Source organism: Dasypus novemcinctus, chromosome 25 (genome assembly GCF_030445035.2).
Source record: "Dasypus novemcinctus isolate mDasNov1 chromosome 25, mDasNov1.1.hap2, whole genome shotgun sequence".
In the NCBI taxonomy this organism is placed as follows: Eukaryota; Metazoa; Chordata; class Mammalia; order Cingulata; family Dasypodidae; genus Dasypus; species Dasypus novemcinctus.
The window spans coordinates 44,026,608-44,054,068 of NC_080697.1; the positions used below are offsets into that span (position 1 = coordinate 44,026,608).

Genomic DNA, 27,461 nt, shown 5'->3' on the forward strand with positions numbered 1-27,461 from the left:
ATTTAAATTTAATGTGATAGTTGACAAGATTCGGTTTAAATTTATCCTCTTGCTATTTGTTTTCTATTTGTTCTATCTGTTCTTCATTCTTTTTTCCTACTTTTCTAACTTCTCTTTGATTAGATGCTTTTTCATGTGACCAGACTTCTTTCCTCTTTTTTTTTTTTTTTAGAGAAGTTGTGGATTTACCAAAAAAAATCATTTATAAAATAGAGTTCCCACATACCATCCTTTTATTAACACCTTTCATTAATGTGGTACATTTGTTAAAATTGATAAAAGAACATTTTTATAATCATGAAAATATGGACTACCTCACAAATTTTCATCCTTGGACAGGGCCATGCTAATCTTCTCTGCATTGTTCTGTCTTTAGTATATGTTCTGCCAAAGAGAGCACTTAATGCATTTTTAAATGATTCAAATTTATTTGCTTTGTTGGCCATTAGCCCATAACACTATTTTGTTATTATTTTAGTGATTCCTTTAGGGTTTATAGTATATGTCTTTAATTACAGCCTACCTTCAAATTATAACACTTCATGTATAGTGTAAGTACCTTGGAATAGAACGTTTCCATTTCTTTCCCTCTGACCTTTGTGATATTGTTGCATTATACTTTACATTTATATACATTGTCTCACCCAACATTTTTATTATTTTGTTTCAACAGTAAATTATCTTTTAGAGATTTTTATTTTATTTTAAGTCAATTTGTCTTTATTAGTCATACCATTCTTTTAAGATATATTGTTTATTTAGACTGAAGATAATGCTCATACAGATTCCTTGTAATAACCCCAGGACCTTACAGAGTTTCAAAGTCCCTGGTTTGTCAGTCATATAGATTGAGGTTAAGGTGTGAATCTAGAAAGCTACCTGTTCATGTGTGGAAGTCTGTAGGTTTAAATGAAATCAGTTGTAGCAACACATTTGAAAGCCAAGATATATCAGTATTTCAAATGTCTATTTGAGTCTTGAGATAAGCAGAATAAATAAAACTTTTAGAAGTGGAAAAAAAAAAAAAGATACTAACATCATGTTTATCATCTTCACAAACCCAAATAATTAAATATATCCAGTTTTCCAAATTCTTTCAATAATAATCTCATATGATAACGTCTATTTGTATGCCAAATTTTGACAAAAATATAATCCCAAAAGAAAAGATAGCCCTTCACAATCTCCTATTCTCTTCCAGTTAAGCACTAATGACCCAAATTGTATCCAACTTTTTAGTGATTTAAATAATAAGAAAAAACATTCTTTCTGGTGCATGGCCATTCCTTTGTGTAAATCACATTTCTGTTCTTTTACTTGAAGGATTTTCTTTTACACTCTGTGTAGTGCAGATTTGCTGGTAATGAATTCTTTCAGCTTCTGTATATCTAAAAGTTTATTTTTGACTGATACCTTCGCTGTGACTAGGATTCTGTTTGATCTTTTTTTCTTGCATACTTTAAGGATGTTGCTCTGCTCACTGTCCGCTCATTCGTGGTTTCCCCTGAGAAATCTGTTATTGTCCTCTTCTTTTTTTTTTAAGATTTATTTTATTTTATTTATTTCTCTCATCTCCCCCCCCCCAGTTGTCTGTTCTCCGTGTCCATTTGCTGCGTGAGTTCTTCTTTATGTCCACTTCCGTTGTTGTTAGCAGCACCGGAATCTGTGTTTCTTTTTGTTGCGTCATCTTGCTGCATCAGGTCTCTGTGTGTGCGGCGCCATTCTTGGGCAGGCTGCACTTTCTTTTGCTCTGGGCAGCTCTCCTTATAGGGCGCACTCCTTGCACATGGGGCCCCCCTACGCGGGGGACACCCCTGAGTGGCACGACACTCCTTGCGCGCATCAGCACTGTGCATGGGCCAGCTGCACACGGGTCCAGGAGGCCCGGGGTTTGAACCGCGGACTTGCCATGTGGTAGATGGATGCCCTAAGCACTGGGCCAAGTCTGCTTCCTGTTGTCCTTTTCTTTGTACTTTTCTGTCTTATGTGTTATTCGTTTATGAGTGCTTTTAAGATTTTCTCCTTTTTTTGTTTGCCAATGGCCTACCAATGAAAAGTACCAGAAATGGGTTGGCTTTTATAAGGGAGGTTTATTTGGGGTAAAAGCTTACATTTCTAAGGCTGCGAGAAGTCCAGGGCACCATAGGAGGTGCTGTCTCACCAAAGGCAGCTGCAATGTGATGAAGCAAGATGACCGTCCATCTCTGCTGAATTCTCTGCCTTTCTGCGGCTGTAGGAAACCTGGCATAGGGCTTGTTTCTTTACTGTGATTTCTCTCTCTCTCTCTTTCTCTCTCTCTGGGCCTCAGCTCTTTGAGCCTCTCACAGGCTTCTCTCTTTGCAGTTCAGCTGTGGGGCAACCTGTCTCGCATGACTGGATCAAATATTGTGGCCTCCTTTTCCTGTGTCTGCATGTGTCTCTCTCTCTGTGTCTCTACCTTTATCAGACCCAGCAAGAGGGCAGAGACTCAACAGGACTCATGCCCCACTGATGTAGTGCAATCGAAAGCCCAAAAGTGATCTTATTAAGTAACCTAATCAAAGGCCCCTCAACCTAATTTAATGCAATCAAAGGATATCACATACACAGGAACGGATTAGTCCAACAACATAAACTTTCCCTTTTTGGGATTCACAAAATAACCTTAAATTGCCACACTGTTTTTAACAATTTGATTATCATATGGTATGTTGTAGCATTCTTCATATTTCTGGGGTTTTTTAAAGCTTAGGTTTGTGGGTCTATAGTTTGCATCAAATTGGAAAATTTGTAGACATTAGTTTTTCAAATACTTTTTCTGTTCCCACATCTATCTCCTTTCCTTTGAAGATTTTTTAATATATCCTACAGCTTACTGATCTCTTCAATTATATGTTTATTACTGCTGTTTTTCTGTTATGTTTATTTTTGATAGTTTTTATTGCTATGTCTTCAGAGTCACTAGACTTTCCTTCTACAATGTCTACTCTGCTGTTAATCCTACTAAGCATATTTTAAAAATTTTATTTAGCAGGTCAATTTATTGATATATATTAATAAAGCATACAGTTTATCCAAAGTGTACAATTGATGGTATTTCGTATAATCACATAACTGTGCATTCATCATTTTAGTCATTATTAGAGCTTTTTCATTATTTTAATAATAATAAACAAAAAACAAACAAGAAAATTCTTCACCTCTCAATCTCTCTCTCTGTTTCCCCTGCTGTACATAGCTGCTATTTCTGGCTATTCTCCAAGCATATTTAAAATTTTGGACATTGTAGTTTCATCACTAGAAAATTGGGGCCTTCCATTTCTTTATTTGACATTTTGAATTTTGATATAAAGTTTTCATAACTCTTTTAATGCTTATCTCTGCTAATTCTAACATCTGTATCGGTGCTGGGTTGGTTTTGATTGAACTGACTTCATTTCATTATGTTTTGTATTTTTCTGCTTATTTTCACGACTGGTAATTTTTTATCTGGTTCTGGACATTGTGAATTTGCCTTCTTATATACTGGATATTTTGTATTCCTGAAACTATTCTAGAGCTTTGTTCTGCTGCACAGTTAAATTACTTTGGAAACAGTTTGATCTTTTTGGGCCTTGCTTTTAAGATTTGTTGGGCAGGCCTGGAGAACTGCTCAGGCTGTGGCTGATTATTTTTTTACTGCTGAGGCAAGTCCCTGCCCTACCCAGTACCTGTGATTGTTGAGGTTTCGCAGCTTGACTGGTGGGAACAGGCATTCTTCCTGACCATGTGTGAATGCTGGGCACTGCCATCACTCATCCTTTCAGATAGTTCCTTCCCAGCCTTGGGGAGTTTTCCCACCCACCTGTACTGAGAAGGGCTCAGTTGAATACCTGCGGGGATGCTCTGCCTTTTCCTGGAGTTGTTTCTCTTTCTTTCCCTTAAGTGTTCAATTGTTTATCTCTGGCCCTCTGTCCTGTGATTTCTAGCTTACTCTCAGCAGCATCTTAATGCAGGGAGTCCACCGGACATGCCTGGGTTGTCCCTGGAAACACTCTTAGGCAGTAAGCTGAGGATATTGTTGGGCTCACCTCATTGATTTTCTGTCTCTGGGATCATTGTCTGTTGTTGGGTGATGTATAGTATCTTGAAAACAGTTGTTTCAAATATTTTGTCAATATTTGGTTGTTTCAAGAAGGAGGGTAAGTCGGTGCCTGTTACTCTAACTTGGTCAAAAGTGAAAGTCCTTAAGTTAAAAAAAAAAACCAAACAACTTTATGTTAACATTTCTCAAATTCCTCTGCATCAAAGTGTGCTGGAAATAAATAAGAACTAGAATAAAGTAATGACTGAGCTCAGATTCATTCCCAAGTACAGATTAAAAATAAAATTAAAGCAACTCAACCCTGGTGTTTTCCCTTTGTCTTTGGAATACTGTTGTTTTTGTCAGGGTAATTTAGCTTTAGTTACTATAATAAGCAGTCACATAATCTCAGTGGGTTAAAACAATGTGAGTTTATTTCTCACTCACAAATCCAATGCAGATGTTCATGGTTGGACAGCTGCACTTCAAGGTTCTGCTCTAAGCCAGGTGTCCACAAACTCTGACAGAGGGCTAGCTGCCTGTTGTTATAAATAGAATTTGTTTTTTTTTAAACAAATCAATTTTATTGATGCATATTAATAAGGCATGTGATTCATCCAAAGTGTACAATCAGTGGTGTTAGGTATAATCACATAGTGTGCATTCGTTACTCCAGTCACCATTATTAGAACACAGCCACACCTGTTTATTGCACTAATTTCTTTTTTTTTTTTTTTTTTTTTTTGAGGTATTGGGAATTGAACCTGAGACCTTTTGTAGTGGGAAGCCAGCACTTAACCACTGAGCTACATTGGCTACCCCCTCCATTTGTTTATATTTGTCAATGGCTGCCTTCTAGCTGCAAAGGCAAAGTTGAGTCCTTGTGACAATTTAATGTATTTAGTATTGGGCCCTTTAAGAAAATGTTTGGCAACCCCTGCTCTAAGCAAAGATCAGAGGCCCAGGCTCTTTCCATCTTTAGTCCTTGGCCCTCAAAACTGCTATGGAAGGAGAAACCTAGAGAAGACACACTTGCTCTCAACTGCCTTGGCCAGGAAGTGACGCCACCATTTCTGCTCGTACTGCATTGGTGAGAACTAGTCCCATGCCCCAACCTAGGTGCGAGGCTTCTGGGGAATGTAGTTTTTTAACTTTGTACCCAGAAAGAAGTGGATTTTGAGCATCTCAGCCTCTGCTAGAGTTACACTGAACCTTAAAAGTGTATAATTTCTGTGCCCTCTTGGGTTCCACCACACTAATTCATTTTCACCCCCCATAATACATTGATCTGCATCAGCTATTTGCATTTCTGCCCTTTTGTTTTCTTTTTTTTGAGTTATTGTCAACTGGATGCTACTGTTTAAGTATATGGGCAAGCAAGCACTGAGCTTTAATTGCTTTTCCTAACAGAGAAGATTGCTAAATGTCTAGGATATTGAAGTTCCCATTGTTTCTATGCTCTGTGATTTATGGTGGTGATTTTACTCTCCACCAAATTCAGCCCTTAATGTAGGATTGTAACAAAATACCTATCACAGAGAAATACAGTTTAAAAATTGCTCTATTCTTTGAGGAAGAATTTTATTGTTTATTATTTGGCGTTTAAAGGCAGGTTTGTTTGTCTTTGATACATAGTTGCCAAGTGTGATTATCTGTGGAAAAGGTAATAGAGTCTCAGTAGTGGTAACCCAGAACTTTTGCCAGAATTTTTTAAGCTGTTGCTTAACTAAAGTCTTTTTCCCAGTGGCCAGACAGAATTGGGTTTTACACATTGTCTCCCCAGAGTAATTGTAGAAATAATTGGTGAAGCAGTGAAGGGCTAGAAGGAGAAAAACCAGGTTGGATCATTAGCTTCCAGAAATCCGGCAGCATCTGTATTTCGGAACAGTTTGTAGTTAGGACGACAGTCACCCGTTTTCTCATGCCAGGGATGTGAAGCCTCCCTGCGAGGGTGTGTTCCTGTGCCTGGGTTGGCAGAAGACTCCCAGTTCTTCCTGTTCACTTCCCCTAATTCTAAAATTATATATACATATGTAACGTCTTTGGAAATTTGCCCCACGGTCTTTTCTTTCAGGATCCCTCAACTGTTAATCACTGTTTACTTCTTGTAGGACAGGGCGCTTAAAGGAACTCCATTGGTTAGATGAACAGATATGTAAAATTAGCCCTTCCTGCTGGAAGCAAGGGCTGAGCAGCTTTTTCCTCACAAGCTGTATGCTAAAGAGATTATGAAATCTGCCCTCTTACCCACTTAATTGCACCATCCTGTTTATTTTTCCTTTATAAAATACTTTAAAAATATTTTTATGCAAGTTGTCCATGTTCGTGGTAGAAAAATTAGAAAAGAGGTAAACAAAAAATCAGAATCACTCACAATCCTATCATTAGAGAAAACTAACATTTTTTATTGCCTTTCTTAAAATTAGAGCAGTTGTAGGTTTGCAGAAAAGGCAGCCAGAAAGTACCGAGTTTCCTTATACCCGCGCCCACACACATGGTTTTCTTTATTACTAGCATTTTACATTAGTGTGGTACCTTTGCTACAATTGATGAACCAATATTATTATAATTATATTATTAACAGTAGTCCCTAATTTCCGTTAGGGTTCACTCTTCGTGTCATACACTTCTGTGGATATTTGAAAACAGTTTATTCTGGTAACATATATACGACCCGTTTTAAGAGCCTTAAACAAAATCACTCGCAATCCTATCATTATAGAAATCTTAACATTTTTGACTCTCCTTAGATACACACATACACAGAAGTATTTATATGCATGCATATACACAGATATATATTTGTGTGTCAGTGTACATGTATATATGTATTTCCGAAAATTGGGCCACAAAAGATGTCCTCTACAATATGCTTTTTAAAATCTAGCAACATACAGTAACTATCACAATGATGAGAGGTTTGCAGTGTCGTTGTTAGTGGCCACGTTTTGTTTGGAATTACCAAATTGATTTAACCAACTTCTTATTGGGGGTCCTTTCTTTGTTTCCACTTTGATGCTGCTATACACAGTACTTCCAGAAGGCAATTTCTGTGTATTTGTCATGATTATTTTTAGGACACATGTCTATAATCTTTTACAAAATTTCAATCCACACGCAGGACTATGGCCTATCATGGGGCTTTTCCTTCTCAGTTTCGTTCTTTGACAAGGTTCTTATTTACCTGAGATAGGTGTTCTCATTTAGTTGAGCACTGAGCACTCGTTTAAAGTCATCCTGAGGTAGGTCTGTAGCAGAGGTAAGGGCCACCTGCTTTGCGGGGAGCACAGGGCAGCAGATACTTTGTTACACCTGAACTTGGGGAATAAGAGCTACTTAGATTTACTTGCTCAGTAACTGCATTTTGATGATTCTAACTGGTTTTCTCTCCAAATGCTTTGATTTTCAGTAGGTCCTGAGACCTGAACCAATTGCAGTATTTGTGTCCACTACTAAAACCGATAGGACGGCTTTCTGCTTCCTCTGGATGTGACGCTTCCCGCTTGGTGGCCTGCCTATTTTGTGTTTGGTCCCTGCTGAATGGTTTGCTGTGTCTTCAGGTCCTGTATTGGGAAGGAGCTCAGAAGATCACTGAGCTCAGCTCCCTGCCTTCTGGTAGGGGAGGTTATATTTATTAGCCCCACATTCTAGATAAAGACCCTGGAACTGAAGGGCGGGTGACTTTTGCCTTGTAGCAAGCTGACGACAGTCTTACTAATGCCAAACCTTCTTCGGAATGTGTGCTTCAAGATTTATGTTAGTTGGTAAATTCTCAGCAGTCTATAGCAAATCTTCCTCATTGGCAAAAGTATCTTGCTTTTGAGGTTAGATTAACTTCAATGCCAGGAACTAATTATTCTTTTAAAAAAAAAAGTCATAAGGAACCTACTCGGTGGAAACTTTCTGCCTGGTAGGCACTGGGGGTATACAATGAAGAAGCTTGGCTCCCTTGTTTTCAACATGCCATAGGCTAGTGCATGGGGGGTGGGGGGTGGACCCCACTAAAAATTATATTATAATACAATGTAGACTATGCTTGAGAGGCCTGTAGACCTGGTTATATTGAGGGATGTGCTCTCAAAGATGATTCTGCCTGATTGAAGCTTAAGGAAAACCACTTCTGAGGGGCAGTAGTCTGTAGAAGTTCAGCTTTGTGTTGGAATCCTGGCTCAGTTTCTTCTCAGTTGGATAACCTTGGGAAAACTTTGTAATCTCTTGAATCTTCAATTTCTCCATCATTAGGGATATTCTGAAGAATCATGAGGAGTATATATGTAAATCTCCTAACACAGTGCCTGGCCTAGTAGGTGTTTTTAAGATGGGAGTGCTTGTTTTAATATCATAATCTTGAGTGCATTGAATCATGCACATTTAAATGTAAGGACTGAAAGAGAAGGGAAAGCACCAAAGGAGTTGAGAAGAGGAACACACACTTTTCTCAAGAAAGACTGGAGCTGGAGGAGGATTGAGGATGGCTTGCATCGGCAGGTGGTCTTTCTCCTGGTAGTTCAGGCTGTGAGCTCAGATGGCACGATTGTTTCATTATTTTATGAGCTGACTTTAATGGAAACAGATACTTGTGATGCTAACAGGAAATTATCTCCAAGCTTAGGTTTTCAACTTGTAATCGACTGTGTTCTCTAACAAATCAGGGCTGACATTGGTGGTGGAGGGAAGATTCTGTCTTAGCAATGATTGGAGATCTTAGATTCATATTGCCTCTTTCTATGGGGAAAAATAAAAGGCTATCCCAACTCTCAGATAGGAAGATTTCTTTACCCAGAAAAGTGGGAATAAAACATGGCTTTGTCGACAAGAATGTAATAGTGTGTACATTTAATGTGATTTTTTTTGTTGTTCATTTTTGCTCCTCTTCCTAGTCACAGCCTGGCTTCCTTTAAGGAAGGAGAATGTCGATTCGGCTTGTTGCTTCCTGGCTTAGAGCAAATATTTCTAAAAATCTGTAACCAGCAGAGCAGTGCTTTTAACTTTAAAAAATAGCAATTAAAGTGGATACGGTTAGTCATCATTGTTACTTATTCAGACATGTGGGATGTTTATATTGGCATGGCAACAGGTAGCTAAATATTAATCCTGAGCATTTGTTTTCTTGTGTGTGCCTTTTCCCTGTGTATTTTCTTAGGTCAGTGACTGTGTCACCCCATCCAGCTCTGTATCCACCCACCCACCCGTCTTTACAGAACACTTAAGTTCAGGCATGTGGGATGTGGACACCCTGCGCTCTGGGCGCTCCTAGTCCAGAGCGGGAGTCAAGCTGTTCAACGCACCCAAAAGGGTAGCAAGCCCCACGGGAGATGCATCTCCTGCCTGTCCACAGCCCTGCTCCTTCGCATCCCCCTCTTGGGTTTGAAGCCAAACTAGAGGGAAAAGGAGACCACTGCGCAGGAGCCCACCTAGAGGCCCAAGCCTCCTTCCTCCTAATCTCAGAAGGCACTTGCTTTCAAGTCCGTTTTCCCCACTGTTTCTTCACCTTGCAGTAGGCGTCGTTGCCCTGAGGTTTCTGCGAGTTCTTGTTTCTTTCTAGAAATCTTTCTCAGGCGGTCCTTGAGTGGGCGAAGCCCAGAAGGAAATGATTGGGGTGGTCCTTTTTTCCATTTCCTCTAAGGATCATTCCTAGCTAGTATCTGGGTGCTGGTGAGAAGTCAACTTGCTGCCTGCAATGGATGCCACGTTAGGCCTTAAGTTTCTCATGTGAGAAGGACCGCCAGTCCACAAGAACCCTGACACTTCAGTGCAAAGAAGACTGCTCCAGGGTCCCCAAACCAGGGTTAGCAGGAAGGTAAGTTAGACTAGTAACTGAGAATAGCCTTAATTAAAATTAAGATGGGGAGTGGATGTGGCTCGAGCTGTTGAATGCCTGCTTACCGCGTGGAAGGTCCTGGGTTCAGTTCTGGTGCCTCCTAAAAACAAAAAACCTAACAATAAGCAAATGAAGAAACCAACTTAAGGGAGCTCATGTGGCTCAGTGGTTGAGTCCTGGCTTCCCACATACGAGGTCCCAGGTTCAATCCCCGGCCCTGGTAACTTAAAAAAAAAAAAAAAAAAATTAAGAGGTCCATGAAGAAAACTTCCAATAATGACTATTTTGGCTAAGATCGATTTCTTTTTATTCTCCTTACAAGGTTCTCTTTTTGCGCTCCCTCTGAAGCCTTTTTTGGCAACTCACCTTAAACCTATCTATTATAAACTCAGTTTATGTTTTTCTGTTACTATACCTCTGTTGCCCTGTGATATTATCTAATTGTTGAAACAATCTCATTTAGCTCTTCAAAAAATGTTTTCGCATTCAGTACTTGTCATGTGCATTTCTTGTCCTCCTGAAAACTTCTTTACGCTGTATAGGTATGAAGTCCATACATTATACACATTTAAAGCCTCTAAGGTAGAGTCAATATTTGGTGTAAATATGTGTTGATTCTATTTTATAATCCATTTCCTTACTAAAGGCAATTAAAACACAATTAGCCTGATTCGGAGCTTTTAGGAAAGCAACAAACAAAGACAAATCTGCTTCAGAAGAGCCTGAGGTCAGTTACCGCTCAGGTCTGGCTTTGTACTGAGGCCATGTGACTTTCTGTTTGCTAGTTAGTGAGGGCTTGGACAAGCGCCCAGTGGGATAACATGGTTTATTCGTTTATTTTGCTGAACTCAAAGAACATGTTCCTTCTCTCTGCAGGAACACCCTTAATGAGCCCGTTCAATTGCTTGCGATGATAAAATTTATTGTAACAAGGAGAAAATTCTCAGCATGCCTGTCTCATTCACACCCTCTTCCGAAGGAAACTGTCTCATCCAGTGCGCTTGCTGCTGGGGCCAGGTTGTATGTCACATGACGGTTCTTTCCAGGTTACAGGTGATTGGGTCGGGGATGGGTGTTCCATCCCAGAACAGCCAGTCCGTGTGCAGGCCAGTTACTTGTGGTCAGGCTTCGCACAGACAGATACTCTCTTGGGAACTTGAACTAGAAAATACCTAGGGAATAAACAGCTAGCAGTGGGAGCTGAAAGGGGGAAGGCTGTGGTCATGGAGAAGGGGTCAGAGAGGTCCCGGCAGCCCCGTGAAAGCCACTGTTTGGAGGCACGGAAGCTCCTGGGAAGTGGAGGTTTGCCCGTGGAGAGAGGAGACAGTGGTGCAGGAGTGCAGCTAGAGACAGAGGCCTGGAGAAAGAGCAGGTGACCTGAAGAGAGAAACTCAGAGTGGAACCAGTTTCTACAGCTACCTCTATTCCCATTTAGGACTTAGGGCTATTGAATGAATTTGTTTCTTGAACCCAAAAGAGTTTAGAAAAACACTTGCTTTTTAAACACTAAAAGAAAAAAGAAAAAAAAAAAAGGAAAGAACAAAGATCTCTTTTACTCGTTTATTAGTATATAAGCAAGATCATTTGTTGAAGAATTTTAAGATACAGTAAATAAAAAGTATTCTGTAATCCTGCAACCCATAATCCATGGGGTATATAAACTTTGTCTCGGTCTTTTTCCCTTTGCATCTATTTATTTATTTAGGTATTATTTATTTACTTATTTACCACAATGGGATAATATCTATATCTATACCTATACTATACCTTAGACACCTACCTCTACACCTACCCTGTACCTGCACCTGTACCTACACCTGTGTCTATACCTGTACCTATACCTATACTTATGTACACATACACCTACCCTGCACCTGCACCTACACCTACATCTATACCTACACCTGCCTGCACCTGTGCCTGCACCTGCGCCTACACCTGCACCTACATCTACATCTGTATCTATACCTGTATCATCTATGTTTAAAACTCTACCTATTCCTGCACCTATATCTTTTTTTCTTTTTTTTTTAAAGATTTATTTTTATTTATTTAATTCCCCTCCCCTCCCCCGGTTGTCTGTTCTCTGTGTCTGTTTGCTGAGTCTTGTTTCTTTGTCTGCTTCTGTTGTCGTCAGCGGCACGGGAAGTGTGGGCGGCGCCATTCCTGGGCAGGCTGCACTTTCTTTCGCGCTGGGCGGCTCTCCTTACGAGCGCACTCCTTATGCATGGGGCTCCCCTACATGGGGGACACCCCTGTGTGGCAGGGCACTCCCTGCGTGCATCAGCACTGCGCATGGGCCAGCTCCACACGGGTCAAGGAGGCCCGGGGTTTGAACCGTGGACCTCCCATGTGGTAGACGGACGCCCTAACCACTGGGCCAAAGTCCGTTTCCCCACCTATATCTTTATCTACATTTATTTATATCTGTTTTGTTTCTTTCCATGTGTGATTTTCTGTATACTGAGAACAAGGTGGTGATTGAAAAGGAGATTTTTTGTATCATTAGCTGGTCCTCCTTTCCCTTGCTCACCCCCAAAATCCATCATTTTCCAAGAACACAGTCATCATTATCATTTACTGAGCAATGACTGTGTACTCCATGCATTATCTCCTTAATCCCTCACAACAGACCACGAGGTACTACCGTTAGTTCCATTTTCCAGATAAGGAACCAAACCAAGGTAGAAGGATTAGGTAAATGGCCCCAGGTCCCGCAGGCAGCCAGCGGCAAAGCTTCGATCCCACTCCACATGGTCAGATCTGGGTCCCACACTCATCACCGCTGTGCTGTCATCCCATTTGTGTGCTTCCTGTTACTTTTCACATCTTCTTTTACAGAATTATTTTATTTCATCCCCTATGACATAGGTCTTATTAACCCTAGAAATGAAAAGGGTTTGTGAAATTTGTCCAAGGCTTCATGCTGAAGGCATCATTGAATGGGGACTAGAGTCTTTGAAGTGGTCATCATTGAGCTCAGACTCAGGCTGGGTGCTGGGAACAGGTAGGCACAGTATCTGCCCAAGTGGAATTGGAGGCCCAGGGATCTTTTCTTGGCAGGGGTTCTCACCTAGGAAGGGTGCTGTGTGGTTGACTCTCTGCCCAGGGCACTCAGTTGGGTTTTTCAGGGCTTGTTACTGCCCTGTGCTTGGTTTCTCTATCCTCAGTGGAGCAGCACAGGCCCCCTGGAAGACCTCACTCTCATTGCTTTCCTTTTTTTGGGGGGGAGGGTGAGCCTGGGATTGAACACAGGACCTCTTACATGGGAAACATGCACTCAAACACTGAGCCTTATCTACTCCCCAGTGAGAGCTATTTTTCGTTTGTTTGTTTTTAGGAGGTTCTGGGGATTGAACCCTGGACCTCATTAATGGGAAGCAGGTGCTCAATCATTTGAGCTATATCCACTTACCTCTGGAGGATTGTAACAAGTTTGGGGTTGTAAAGGAGTAGAGATGAACTGAATGACTTCCCAGGTTTAGTTTGAGGGACAGATTTTATACAGAAGTCCCAGTACACATTGGCTGAGTGGCACTGCCATTCGTAGAGTAATTCAGAGGATTACTCAGATCTCAGCCTCAGGTTACCATGTCTAAGTAGTGAGTACTCTCTGGCCATGCCCAACCCTCTGATAAATTTGGCTCTTTCCTTGCTTGTAATTCTTTTATTTAAGGTATAGACTCTTTTATCAAGTGTTTATTTCTGTATGGATCTTGTGTATTATAAATGTTTCCTGATATGCCTCTGACAGTCTATCTAGATGACGAATTCATCAAGGAATGAGGCTTTGGCAACTGATGTCTCTTGGTGGTAAAGGTTCCTTCCTCCTTTGGGCCGAAGTCAAAGTGAGTTGCTATGTAACAGTGAATTGTGGCATGTCCTTGGTTTTATGTTGGTGTGAAATTTGCCAGTCCTTCAAGAGAAAGAAGAAAGAAGAAAGCTGAGAATTAGGAGAAAGGAAACCCTACCAGCCTCACATGACAGTGTGCATAGCTATCTGAGGGCTTAGTTGCAAATGACAGGATTCACTCTACTAAGGACAAACAGAAAGGATTGTGTTAAGGAATTTTGGGAAGCCCACAGAATCCTTAGTAGGAAAAGAAGATCAGGCCTGGAGTCTGCCCAAGACTGGAACCACGTTTATTACTTTTCTGGGTATGGGCTATTCCTGCTAGCACTTTCTAGTACCATAATTACATCATACTACAGCCTTCTCGCCTCCATGGTTTCTGAAGAGAAATCTACACTAAGTCTTATTGGAAGCCCCCTGTATGTGATGTTTTACTTTTCCCTTGCTGCTTTCAGAATTTTCTTTTTTTTGGGCATTTGGCATTCTGCTTATTATGTGTCTTGGGATAGGTCTATTTGGATTTATTTTAATTGGAGTATGCTGTGTTTCCTGGGCACGTATATTCATGTTTTTCATGAGAGTTGGGAAATTTTGGGCTATTATTTCCTCAGATACTTTTCTGCCCTTTCTCCCTTCTCATCTTCTTCTGGAACTCCTACAACTCATATCTTGGTGCACTTCATGGTATTGTTCAACTTGCTGAGCCCCTGATCATTTTTTCCATTGTTTTTTCTCTCTGTTCTTCTCTCTTCTCAACTTCATTTGTTCTTTCCTCTATTTTGTTGATTCTTTCTTCCGTGATTTCAAATCTACTGTTTTGTGCCTTTATTGTCTTATCTATCTATCTATCTATTTATTTTTAGGTACCAGGGGCCGGGGATTGAACCTGGGACCTTGTATGTGGGAAGTCAGTACTCAACCACTGAGTCACATCAGCTCCCCTGAGTTCGGTTTTTTCATTTGTTTAACTTGTTGTCTGTTTTTGTTGTTGTTTAGGAGGTATCAGGAACCTGAGACCTCCCACGTGGTACTCTACTGCTTGAGCCACATCCATTCCCTCTATTATATTTTCACTCTCACTTATTCTGTCTTTCATTCCCATAAGCTGTGCTGATTTCTATCCAAGATTTCAAATTTTTCTTTGTGTTCACCCAGTGTCTTCTTAATATCTTTTATTTTTAAGGTATCAAGGGCTGGGGATTGAACCCAGGACCTTGTATGTGGGAAGCTGGCTCTCAACCTCTGAGCCACATTGGCTTCTCTGAGTTGATTTTTTCAATTTCTTTTGCTTTGGTTTGCAACTATTTTCTCCCATTCTGTAGGCTATCTTTTCAACTTTTTGATAATTTCCTTTGATGCATACACATTTTCCATTTGAAATCAAATTTATCCCTTCTTTTGTTGCTCATGCTTTTGGTGTCATGTCTAAGAATCCACTGCCAAATCCAGGTAATGAAGATTTGTCCCTATGTTTTCTTCTAAGGTATATAGTTTTAGCTCTTTTGTTTAGGTCCTTTATCCTTTTTGTGTTGATTTTTGTATATGGTATAAACTAGGGGTCTAACTTTATTCTTCTGCCTGTGAGTACTGAGTTTTCCCATTGCCGTTTGGTGAAGAGATTATTCTTTTCCCACTGTGTGTCCTTAGCACCCTTGTTGAAAATCGATTGGTCATCGATGTGTGGGTCTGTCTCTGGACTTTCAGTTCGGTACCAGTGATTTCTTTGTCTATCTTTGTGCCAGAACAACACTGTTTTGATTACTGTCGCTTTGAATGCAACTTGCATCAGAGAAGTGTTAGTCCCCCAACCCTGCTCTTCTTTTTCAAGATAGTTTTGACCACCCTTGCAGTTCTACATACATTTGAGGATTGGTTTTTCCATTTCTTTAAAAAAAGTCTGCCAAAGAAGGTGCACTAGCTCTTGAATGTCCGGGTGGGTGTTAGTGGGAAGCTGGAATCACTGCTGACCAGAAGGCCCCAACTGATGCCAGCTTCCCTCCGGGTCCCTTGGGGATCCCCTAGACTGACTCAACCCTCAACCTCAACTTTTAGGGGAAGTGGTTCTCAGGTCCCAGCCTGCTGCTTCCGGAATCCAGGCCGCATTGCCACAGTCCCAGCTGTTTCTACATCTGCTTCTACAGCTGCTGATGCTGTAGGGCTGAGCAGTGGGGCCCTGTCTCTGGTTTGGGCCTTCATGTACAAAAGCTTACCTCTTGGCAGCCTCTCGCTTCCTCCGGCATTCCTGAAGTTGTTTAAAAATGGCCATTCTGATTCCAGGGTTACCACTTTGCCTATCCCAGTGTCTTTTTCCAGCTCTTTAATTTTTTCCAGTGGAAGAAGCCATTTGTAAAACTTCCTACTCCACCTTTTTGCACCTGCATGCCTTAGTTTCCAACTTTATATTTTTTATTTTTCATTTCATCCAGAAATACTTGAGGATGTGTCTCTCAAAGTTAACACACTGTCATTATCACATCTAAAAATAATAAAACTTCCTAATACCATCCAATATCCAGTCAGTGTTTTACCTGTTAGTTGTTGGATGTGAACGTGCATGTGTGTGTGCAGGTCAGTTGTCTATACATAGTTGTTTTGTTTGTATCAGGATTCACAGATGGTCTGTAAAGTGCATTTAGTTTGTTACTTAAATTTATTTTAATCTATTGGTCTCCTTTTAAAAAATTCTGTTTATTTTTTTGTCATTACTTGTTTAAAAGAGATCATTTATCCCATAAGATTTACCACAGTCTGAATTTTGATGATTTCAGCTCTGTAATTAACATGAATCTCTTTTTTCCCCTTGTGTTTCTGTAAACCAGTGGTTAGATCTACAGGCAAGAGCAGGTTCTAATTTATTTTTGGCAAGTCTCCTTCATAGTTTGCTCTGTGCTGTGTATCAGGAGGCACACAGGACCTGGCTGGCTTTCTTTTTTGTGATTTTAGGATTGCTCAGTCATTGGTTTCCAGCCTCGTCAGCCTGACCCACTCATGGAGAGCTCCCCGTCACCCTTTCAACAAATGCTTTTAGCACTCATTGCCAATCATTGCCTGGATCCATTGTTTTGGTAGGGATTGCTGTTTCAATTCTGCATTTATTAGAAGGCTTTCTTCCATAAATAAGAACTTTCTCCCATCACCAATTTGGCAACCTGATCCCTAAACTTTGAACCTCTTCAGTAAATTAGGTGAGACTATGTTGTAGCCAAGTTCCTGCCCTCCCCCAAGCAAATACCCAAAATTGTGGAGATTATTTGGGTTTGTGTGTAGAATCCATTGTTCCCTGGTGATGTGGTTACCAGTCAGGAAAAGCTGCTAAGACCGGTTGAGTCCGCTAGCCCCAGGCTAAAAGTATTTGCCTGGATCAACAGGCCTCTAAACTGAGAACAAAGGGGTCTTGAATAACAGAAGGACAGCTGGGGAATTTGCACCAGTCAGACTTTCCACTGGTGCTCTTCTCTCAGCCCTTCTGGGGACTAATCTACTGTTAGAGGAAGGACAAGGAATCTCCAATCTTTTTTCTTTTCTTTTTTTTTTTTTTTTTGAGGTTTTAGGGTATTTTATTTTATTTTATTTTTTTATTTTATTTTATTTTATTTACTTTGTAATAATATTACATTAAAAAAATATATATATATGAGGTCCCATTGAACCCTACCTCCCCCACCCCACCTCTCCCCCCCCTCAGCAACACTCCCTCCCATCATCATGACACAGCGATTGCATTTGGCAAGTATATCTTTGGGCACCCCCGCACCCCATGGTCAACGGTTCACACCATGGCCCACACTCTCCCCCATTCCATCCAGTGGGCCCTGTGAGGATTTACAATGTCCGGTGATTGCCCCTGAAGCACCATCCAGGGCAGCTCCATGTCCCAAAGACGCCTCCACCTCTCATTTCTTCCTGCCTTTCCCCATACCCATCAGCCATCATGTCCACTTTTCTCAATCCAATGCCACCTTTTCTATATGGACATTGGACTGGTTGTGTCCATTGCACCTCTATGTCAAGAGGAGGCTCAGATTCCACCTGGATGCAGGATGCAATCCTCCCACTTTCAGTTGTAATCACTCTAGGCTCCATGGTGTGGTGGTTGTCCTTCTTCAACTCCATCTTAGCTGAGTGTGGTGAGCCCAATAAGTCAGATTGTAGGTGCTGGAGTCTGTTGAGGCTCAGGACCTGGCTATCACATTGTCAGTCCAGAGATTCAAATCCCCTAAATATATCTTAAACCCCGACACTAACTGCACCTCCAGCACATTAGCATGAAAGTCTTATGAAGAGAGATCCCATCTGAGTCCAGATTCGTCACACATAAACACCAGTTCCAAAGAGGGGCCATCTGACCTGGTAGTTAACCCCATCGGCCATGACCATAACTCCCATGGGTCTCTTTAGCCCTCGAAGGAACCGATATCTGGGGGTTGTATCTGCTTTATCTGTCTCTCTGTCTCTGCTCAGTTGTGCATAAGGGCAATCCTTCTGACAGCCTCCAGACTCTTTTTTAGAGACTCGTAGCCATACAAACTCATTTCTCCTTTCCATTTCCCCCTTACATTAGGTCAAACAGCATTTTAAAGTCATGTTATTTTATGTAGACAGGGATATTCCGCTGATCCGCGTTGAACCTTCTGTATGAGGTCATTTTCCAGTTGCATCATCAGTTGGTAGTTGATAGTGGTCCCTCGGTGCCAGGGAGACTCATCCCCGGGTGTCATGTCCCACGCTGGGGGGAAGGCATTGCATTTACATGCTGAGTTTGGCTTCGAGACTGGCCACATTTGAGTAACATGAAGGCTGACAGGAGGAAATTCCCAGGCACAATGTTGCTCTAGACCTTGTTCTTATTTTAGGCTTATCAGCTCCCAAGCATAGTCATTAGCGTTATGGGCTCACTGTTGAACCCTCACTCCCTCCCGGTCCCCGCCGCTGCACCTGGGAGACTGTCGCTGCTCCCCTAGGGACCACGACAGAGCACCACTGGCCAGGAACCCAGTACCCCCCCTGCTGTGGTTTTTAATTGTTGCCACTATGAGTATATCCAAACATTGCCATGCACCCTGGACATATGTTCTGTACAGCTCCCTGTCAGCCATATATCACCTGTCAATGGTATCCTATACCAGTATTCCTCCATTGCCTTTGTTGAACCACTCTGTGGTCCAGAACTCCCTGAAATTTGAAGCCCAATATAATGTCAGGGTCCCTTACTAGGAAATGGCATATAGCTATGGGTTTAAAGGTTATATAAAGAATACGTGTTGACTTGGAAAAAATTCTACATCCTATCTTTCCCCGCCCCCCTAATTATTGAGCTTCTCTTCACAGGAGCCCTAGACCACAGCAATGCATATATATAGTATACAGCACTCCCATACATCCACCACAAAACCTTTCCCTTCCACAGCGATACTCTTATACCCTATTCACATCATATTTACTTAACATAATGTACAGAGTCTGAGACAATAGCTTTCAAACAAGGTGACATTTGTGCTTACATTGTGGTGCATACTTTAGGATACACAGTTTTTTACATTCTTAGTTATCCTATGTTTTACATTATGGTTTACATTATCAGTCTGTCATCTCCTATATGTTATGCTGTAATATTACATGTTTTATATCCATCCTTGTGTACTCTCACGAAACTCCTCTCTTACCCCCCATTTACCTTGGTTCCACACATTTAACGTCCATTTTCCCTTCCACCTTGGTGCCCACAGTGACAGCCAGCCTCCGTTTCCCAAGGAGCCGCTTCCAGATATAGATGGAATAGTGTTCAGGGTCTAACTTGCTCAACTGCCCCAATGCCCTGGGAGCCACCCTTTCTCTCGAGGGATACAGTTCCCTCTATTGGATGGCATTAGTCCTCCCCAGGATGTGGGTCCACCCCCACTCTCACTACTTGGGTTTCTACCCCATGGTGTCACCCACTCTGGCAGAATGAGCATTTAGACATTCCCCAGGAGCCCGTCCTGCATCAGACCCTCCCCTCCGAGCATTCTAAACAGGTAACCCTCTTTATTATATTTTGATATGATTTTCTCGGCATTTTACTCTCCACCATCACCTGACCCTCTCCTGTGTTCGTATGCTACCCCTCCCTCCCCCCACTTTTGGGCAATGTTACCCATCCGCCCATCCCCAGCCTCCCTCAAACCCGCAAAGCCCCAACCAAAGGCAACCCCTGCCCCCCTTTTATCTCTTCTTTGTGTTCATACTTACCACCATCTCGTCTTAAATTCCACCCCTGTAGACATCGGCTCATTCCTCCACCCTCCGATTTCCTGTAAGCCTATCGTTCAGTCTCTTGCTATCTAGGGCAGCTTGGTTATTTCAAATCATTGAGGTCATGTAGTATTTGTCCTTTAATGTCTGGGTTGCTTCACTTAACATAAGGTTCTCAAGAGGAATCTCCAATCTTGTGCCTTTTCCTGCGGTAGTTTCAGTTGAAATGGTGCATGAGGAAACTTGACGTGACCATGTTTTCTGAGCTTTGAATTTGAAATGGTTTTGGCATTTTTTAAGGTCAATGGTTCTCCTAAAATCAAATAAGTCTTGACTTAAATCAGTGGGTCTTTAGGCAAGTGAAACGCTCGTTTCACTGTTCTGAGCGGAACGCCTGGGGAAGGGCCTATTCAGAGTGCACCTCAGGAAGAAGGGCTTTCAGAGACAGGCCTGGCCACCGAGGCCTGGGGCCACTCCTCGTCCTGCTCTCCTTGGGCTGTGTGATTTTAGGCAAATCCACTCACTTCTCGGCAATTCTCCTCTTAGAATAAGAGAGTTGAACTAACGGCTCTTTGAAGTCTCCACAGTGGCACCTGTGGTTGTGGAGCGCTACCAGTTTTCATCTTGGGAGAGTGGAAGGGCGATTATCCCTCCTGGGTCTTGAAAGCTTCACCTCTGGGTTGTGAAGAAGGGCACGGCAACCCCGTTGTGAGGCAAGGCGCTGGCCCGGCCGGGGGGGGGTGGGGGGCGGCCGCCTCCAGCTGTTTGTGCCTGCTCCGAGCCCTGGTCTAGCCTCTCTTCTCTCAGAGGCGGCCCCAGCTAAGTGGTGTGGCGCGCTCACCTCCTCGTTCCTTGTAGTGTGTCCTCAGCCCTTAGCCTGCCCGTTGCCTCTTCTGCTTTCCTTCGACCCCCCCAAACCCCCTCTGACCCCTCACTTAATAGGAAGTTTCATACTCCCGTACCACATTTCGTTTAGTCCTCATGGCAATCCTGTGGGGAGGATTATTACCGCCTTTATTTTACAGATGAGTAAACTGAGATTCAGAAGACATGAGGTCATTTGTCCAAGAAAGCATTGCCAGTTAAGTGACAGAGATGGGATTTGACTTCAGGACTGTGCATCCCTGCATCTGCAGGCAATGTTCTGTCTCCCTGCTGAAAAACTAGAAAGGATTGACTATCTTATTTGGAACAGTTTGATAAGGACTACCCCGAATGCTTACATTTAAAAAGGAAAAAATGTGTCTCTGTGTGTGTATGTATACATACATATATGCATCCAGTTTACATTTTAAAAGGAAAAAAGTGTGCCTGTGTGTCTATATATACATACATCACATTTCTTTTTATTTCCCAAGGGAAAGTACCTCAACTAAGTATGGAAGCGTTTGAGCTTGCAGGCGTTTGGGCTCGGGGCGGCTACAGCCCCTCTGTGGGTCATGCCTGCACCTGAGGCAGCCTGGCCCCGTCGTCTGGTCCACTTGGACAGTGTATCTCAGCGCCTCAACAATTCTGTGTCTCCTGATTCTCCTGGAGTGTTTACATCCTTAGCTTGTTTGCCTTCCACAGGCCGGAAACCCGAAACCAGGCCTAACTGGTTAGGCCTCACAGTGAGCTCTCTCACATGTCCTGTGATATTAGGGAAAATATCCAGTCATAAACCATTGCGTGTTCTTCCAACGAGAAGATATACTAATTTATTTGCACCTGTGTCCTGTTTTCACAACAGGAAGAAATATACCTTTTTTTTTTTTTCCAGAGAAATCAAAGAGCTCCAGTTTCCTATCGCCTGGGAATCCATTTTTATGTTTCTGCTTGAAATTTACTCCCATTTATTTGCTCTTTTCTAGGCTGTTTCTAATTAGAAAGATGTTATCCTGCTTAGGTTTTCATTGACACACTATTAGTTGGAACTAACTGATTGCATGCCCATCCTTGCAGCTGTTTTTGCACTCTTCCTTATTTGCTTAGAAAATGAGAAAGGGGCCCTTTTTCAGTCTAAATTGCATTGCTTTCTCCACCTTAACCTCTGAACTGTGATGGTCTTTCTGGAAAAGAATAAAATGACCTTGGATAAAGTCAGTTTAGTATTGCAATTCTGGCTTTTTGTTTATATTGTGTGTTTTTTTTTCCCCTTGGATAGAATAAAATACTGATTTCACTTTTTAACAGCTGTGATGGAAGAAGTGTGTGTATGTATGTTGTGTGTGTGTGCGTGTGTTTTTGCCTGAGGAAACAGTATGCATGAACTAATAGATTGGTATTGTTCATTTGTAAGGGAGAAGGGGATGCACTGCATTAATCAGTGGCATTTGTATGTAGCCTGAAAACAACGTTCCCAAAGCATACGGCCTAGAAAAAAGTTAATATTCTAGGTCAGAGGTGGGCACAATATGGCTCTTGGTCAGCAGCTGCACAACCCTAAGAATGGATGTGTCCTTCCATTTTTGTGCCCTTGGCACTTCCCTCTCCTCACCCTAGTTTTTGGTGCTGGGCAAACCTGGCCTGCTGCCCATTTTTGTATGGCTCATGAGCTGTCTCTTCTACATTTTTAAATGTTTGGGAAAAAATCAAAAGAAGAGTACTATTCCATGATGTGAAAATGTTTTGACATTCATATGTCAGCACTATAAATAAAGTTTTATTGGAACATACCCACATGCACATTCTCTTACCGATTGTGTGTGGCTACTTTCACACAAGGGCAGAGTTGAATTGTTGCCTGGTCCACAAACCCCTAAATATTTATTTGGCCTTTTACTCGACTCCTATTCTGGGAGGAACATTTCCCTTCCAAATGAACCAGTGGCATATCTAGGATTTAGTCGCTGTAAGGCAGTGTTTTCGTAGTGATTAGGAAGGGAGTGGGATTTTTGAAAGTATAAGAGAAGGCTCCCTGCCCTTAAAATCATTTGTCTACTATGTAGATACAGTATTTTTCTATCCTCTCAAACAAATAATTAGTCCAGGCAAAAGTGACAGGACTACGAGTGCTGAGCGATGAATGTATGTACAAATGAACTTTCCATGGACTGTTCTAGAAGGAGGAAGAACTTGATCTGGGTTTGATTTGAGACCGCAAGTAATTATTAGAGAGTATAATCAATGGGATGTGAAAATTCAAAATAAATACATGACTGAATAATTGAATGCGAGTAGAAGAACAACAAATGGAGCAATTTTGAAAAATTTGATGCTATTTTTGGAGCAAGAGAACTTCTTAAAAATGAATATATCTGCTTTTTTTTTTTTTTTAAGAAAAAATTTTTTTTTTGTCATTGCACTGTTTTCAAGGCAATTCCAGGGTTTACAGTAGGTTGTCAAAGTTGGATAATATTTTTAGGGTGACTGACAGGTTTGTTCTCCTTGTCCAAGGCCCTCCCCATGATCCACCCTGACCCACCAAATTTGTATATGAGGATCCTCTGCTCCTCTTGGATTGTTCTTTCTCAAGTCTCCTCTCCATTTATTCTCCATCAACGTTACCATTATTTTCTCCTGCCAAAACACCCAGAACTCTTCTTGCTTCTCTTTTTAAGCTATCCAAAATTATGGTCAAAAAGTACATCTGGAGACTATGGCTGGGAGTAACAGAACATCTGACTAGTAATGGTTAGACCCGTAGATACGTACCTTGCATAGCTGAAGTCTGGAAGTGAGCAGTTTTAGGTTTGATCTTCAGTGTGATGGTGTCTTCCTGGACTGGGGTTCTATCCATCTCTCCCCTCTGCCCAACATGGAATTGTGGAGCTGTCTTCCCCAGCTTGTCTCTTCACACTTGCACGATGACTTTAGCGGTTGGGAAGACCAGTTCTTCACACCCATCCTTAGCCCACCACGTCATCAGCAGTGGAGGTGCAATAGCCAAGGACTGGAAGCAGCCAGGGCCTTCAGATCTCTCCTGTCTGACTCCTGTTCTCATCAAGTGTCTAATGACTCCATTTCTTAGTGGTTCTTAACTATAAATTGCCTGCAGGAAGGAGTTTTTCCATTAATTTTTGTTTAACATGTCCACGAGGGGAGGAAAACAATTCCTACTACCCTGCTGCCCCCACCCAATTTTATAATTCTTCACCAACAACCCCCCCCCCCTATACTTTTGTAAGTCAGGTGATTCCTGTGGTTGGCAGGTGATTTTACTTTTGATGTGGGCTATGGGTGGGAGGCTCTTTGTCTCTTCCGCGATAACCTAAACTGTCTGTCCTGACTTGTGGATGTGGGACTGTAAGAGGCAGCAGTCCGGCCCTTGGTAACCATGGCAACGACTCCAGTCCTGGGAGGCAATTTAGCAGTGCAAACTATATACATACCAGTCAGTTCAGGGAAACTCTGATGGTGGTGATGCCGAAACTTAAGGGAACTTGACTTGGCCTTGAATGGGAAATATAATATAGCCTGTGCGTAAATTCAAAATCATCTAATTCTGTATCCAAGTGTGCCTAGTCTCTAGAAATCCAGTTAAGTGATATAGACTTTGAATGTTCAGAAAAGATGTAAGACTGAATGTGTATTTCAAAGTTGCATCCAGACAGAATGTGGGCAAAATGCTAATTCAAGCTCACCTGAGGTGTGGGTGATAACGTTAATTCAAAACCTATGTGGTACTCAGGCAAAAACTTAACTAACAAAGAAGGTAGTTTTCTTTGATAAAAGCACCATTTGACTCCCTACCCTATATAAAGGGAACTTGAAAATCTTGTTTGGGGCTTGGGTTTGAAACTGAAAGCTCCCGAGTCCGGCTGGCCGTCAATAAACCATTTTTCCTTCTCAAAATCATTCCTGAGTCCTGGCCTTTCTATACGCAAATAATTGAACCTCTCTCAACTTCTACAACACTTTCTTCACCGAGACAATTGCGGTGTATTGAGATGAAGAAATAATGTTACCTACCATGTGGAATGGAAGTATACCCTTTTAATGAAGGAAATTCAGAGTTAATTGCTGGAGGTGTGTGCTGTGTTTGATTTCTATCAGAAGTGTTTCTTTGGAGACATTTCTGAAAAAATCATCTACATCACTCAACCCAAGTGTTAATGAATCTAGTGGTCAGAGAAAATTATACATCCCTTTGTTCTGTGATAGAAAATATAAAATTCTGTTTTCTTCAAGGTTTTTAGGAACCTAAGATATTATACTACTTGAATCACTACTTGTAAGCCACCTTGAATTGCTACTTATATTGGAAAACATTATATAAATATTAGAATAGCCATTCTAATAGATATGCACTGGATAATTCATTTTATATCTATACACACATATATACTTATGTATTTACACATAAATGTAAATATATACACGCACATATATATATGTATATATAAATGTCTGTGCGTTTTGTTTTTTTTCCTCATCTCGTTGCTTTGCAAGACTTGGGGCAGGCATGAGTGTGGTTTCTTTATTTTATACTGGAGGAGGTTATGGTTTAGGGACATTAGCTGACTTGCCAGGGACGCAGAGCTGATGGGCCTGGGACACCACCTCCTCTTCAGACCGCCTGTGTGGTGTACTTTCCACTCAAACACACTATAGCCTGATTTTTCAGGCATGTTTTTAATAAAGACTTACAAAGGAGGCATTGGTGGACTGGGAGGAGAGTAGGTAGCTGGTGACACAATCTTGTAGAATATTAAATAGATGTACCCAGAAACCAACTACTCGTGGATCTCTGATAGGCATATTTGGGTAAGCATATTATTTTTCATGCAGAGACACTTGAATATAAAAAGGGGATTATTAGTAATTAATACATTTAAAGAAGTGTACATTGGGTTGTCATGCCTGGCCTGCGAAGTGTCCAAGGGTGCTTTTTAGATGTAGAGAATATCATAACAAAGACCCCTTGAAGCCAGCAAGTGAGGATTTATTAACCCTTTCTATGGAGGTGGAAATGGAGGCTCAATAATTGTCACTTTACTGTCCAGGGATACATGGTAAACTACATCGAGGTGTTCTGACCTCCAGTTCCATACATCTGTTTTTTCTTTTGCTGATCTGCATTTATGTGTGTGCTTCAGTAAGTTGGATAGAGTGCACATGTCAGTGTGTGTGACACATGCCTAAGAGGATTAGCAGATACTCAAATGCAAATCAGGGTCCAGAAAGACCTGGAGAGGCTGAAATGATGAGCCAAGATTAACATGATGAAATTAGTAAAATTGCTTTTACTGAAATCAGGCATTGAAACCGTGCCATTGTCTAACAGTGAGAGACAGAGAGCCATCTATATAAAAACAGTTATTGAATTGCTTTTAAGGATATTGTTTACTAGGGTGTCTGATTTTTATGAGGATCCTTGTGAAACATTTTGCTTATGTCTGGTATCAGTTAAAGCTTCATTTCTCCCCCAGAGTTGGTGAAGGATTGTTTTGGATCTAATAACTCTTGTACTTGATCAATCTTTTCCTCTGCCTGGTTGCTTTGTATCTGACCCCTAGCATCTGCCTATTAATATTGTTCTTTTACTGCCCTTGTTTTCCTTCCCCTCTAATTCCTTAAAGTATTTCACCTATTGTTTCTTTGTGTGATTTTTATATGCTTCATCTAATTATTTGTCAAAGGAAGAAGATGGGGATGAAAATGAGTAGAAATAAAACTAAATTTTCATTATATATATAAATCCTGTGCTATCTAACCTTGATCCCATTTTTTCCAAAGCTGCTCAGTAAATATTGAGTTGACTTAAAGGATATTTTTTAAAAAATCAGCTGCATAAATACTAGATTTTGGGAGGACACTGATTAAAATGGTTAGGTTGCTTGAACATGGGTTGTACAAAAATCAGTAAGAACACATTATTAAAGTATATGATTGCCATGGAAGACTAAAGCAATTGCACTGCCCTCCTTCCTTGAAGGCCAGTGGTCAGATCAAGGAAGGTAATGTCGAGGTACATGGATGCTGACAGAAGATAGGAGACTCCCGGGTCAGAGACAAAAAGGCCCTTCATCCCAGCATAGCGTGCCTCCTGAGCTTCCTGCTCAGGTTAGTTCCTCACGCTCCTGTGGGAGACGCAGGGGGAGCCGGGTGGATGCCTCCCCAGGCGGTGGTTCATTACAGCAGAGGCATGTTGAGCTCGGGGAAATTGCCCCTTTAATGGCTTGGAGTAAGCAAGCCTGCTCCACGCCCGGGAAGAGACATTACCTCACCCTTCAAGGTTGCTTGCTGCAAACACAACTCTGGGCAATGGCCTGGTTAAAAAGGGGTCAAGGGCTTGCATTCTTGGCGTGCCCCGAAAGAGCAGGCAGGGATCCTCGTGCCTCTCCCCACAGGTCATAGTCTAGACCCGCTGTTATCTGTTCTGATCGGTGCCTGAATCTCTTGAGTGTGCTTGTTGCCATGAGCCAAGACAGGCAGACTGAAGCAAGCCTGTGGAGATGCGGTTGCGTGGGCTCTGTAAGCTTGGCCAGCTGGAGAAAAGCGGGAAGGAACAACGTGCGTGTGTGTCTCTGGCCGAGATGGCCTCAGGAGCCAGGGGATGGCCCGGGACTGTATTTCCGGTTGTCCGGCCGCTC

General features: G+C 41.8%; 1 protein-coding gene and 1 pseudogene across 3 annotated transcripts in view; one reads left to right on the top strand and one right to left on the bottom strand.

The window, feature by feature from the left end:
• Positions 1-27,461, top strand: part of PXDN (peroxidasin) — a 124,306-nt gene that overhangs the window by 11,152 nt on the left and 85,693 nt on the right. The gene's annotated exons all lie outside the window — the stretch shown is intronic.
• LOC111760307 (U6 spliceosomal RNA) lies at positions 300-398 on the bottom strand (annotated as a pseudogene).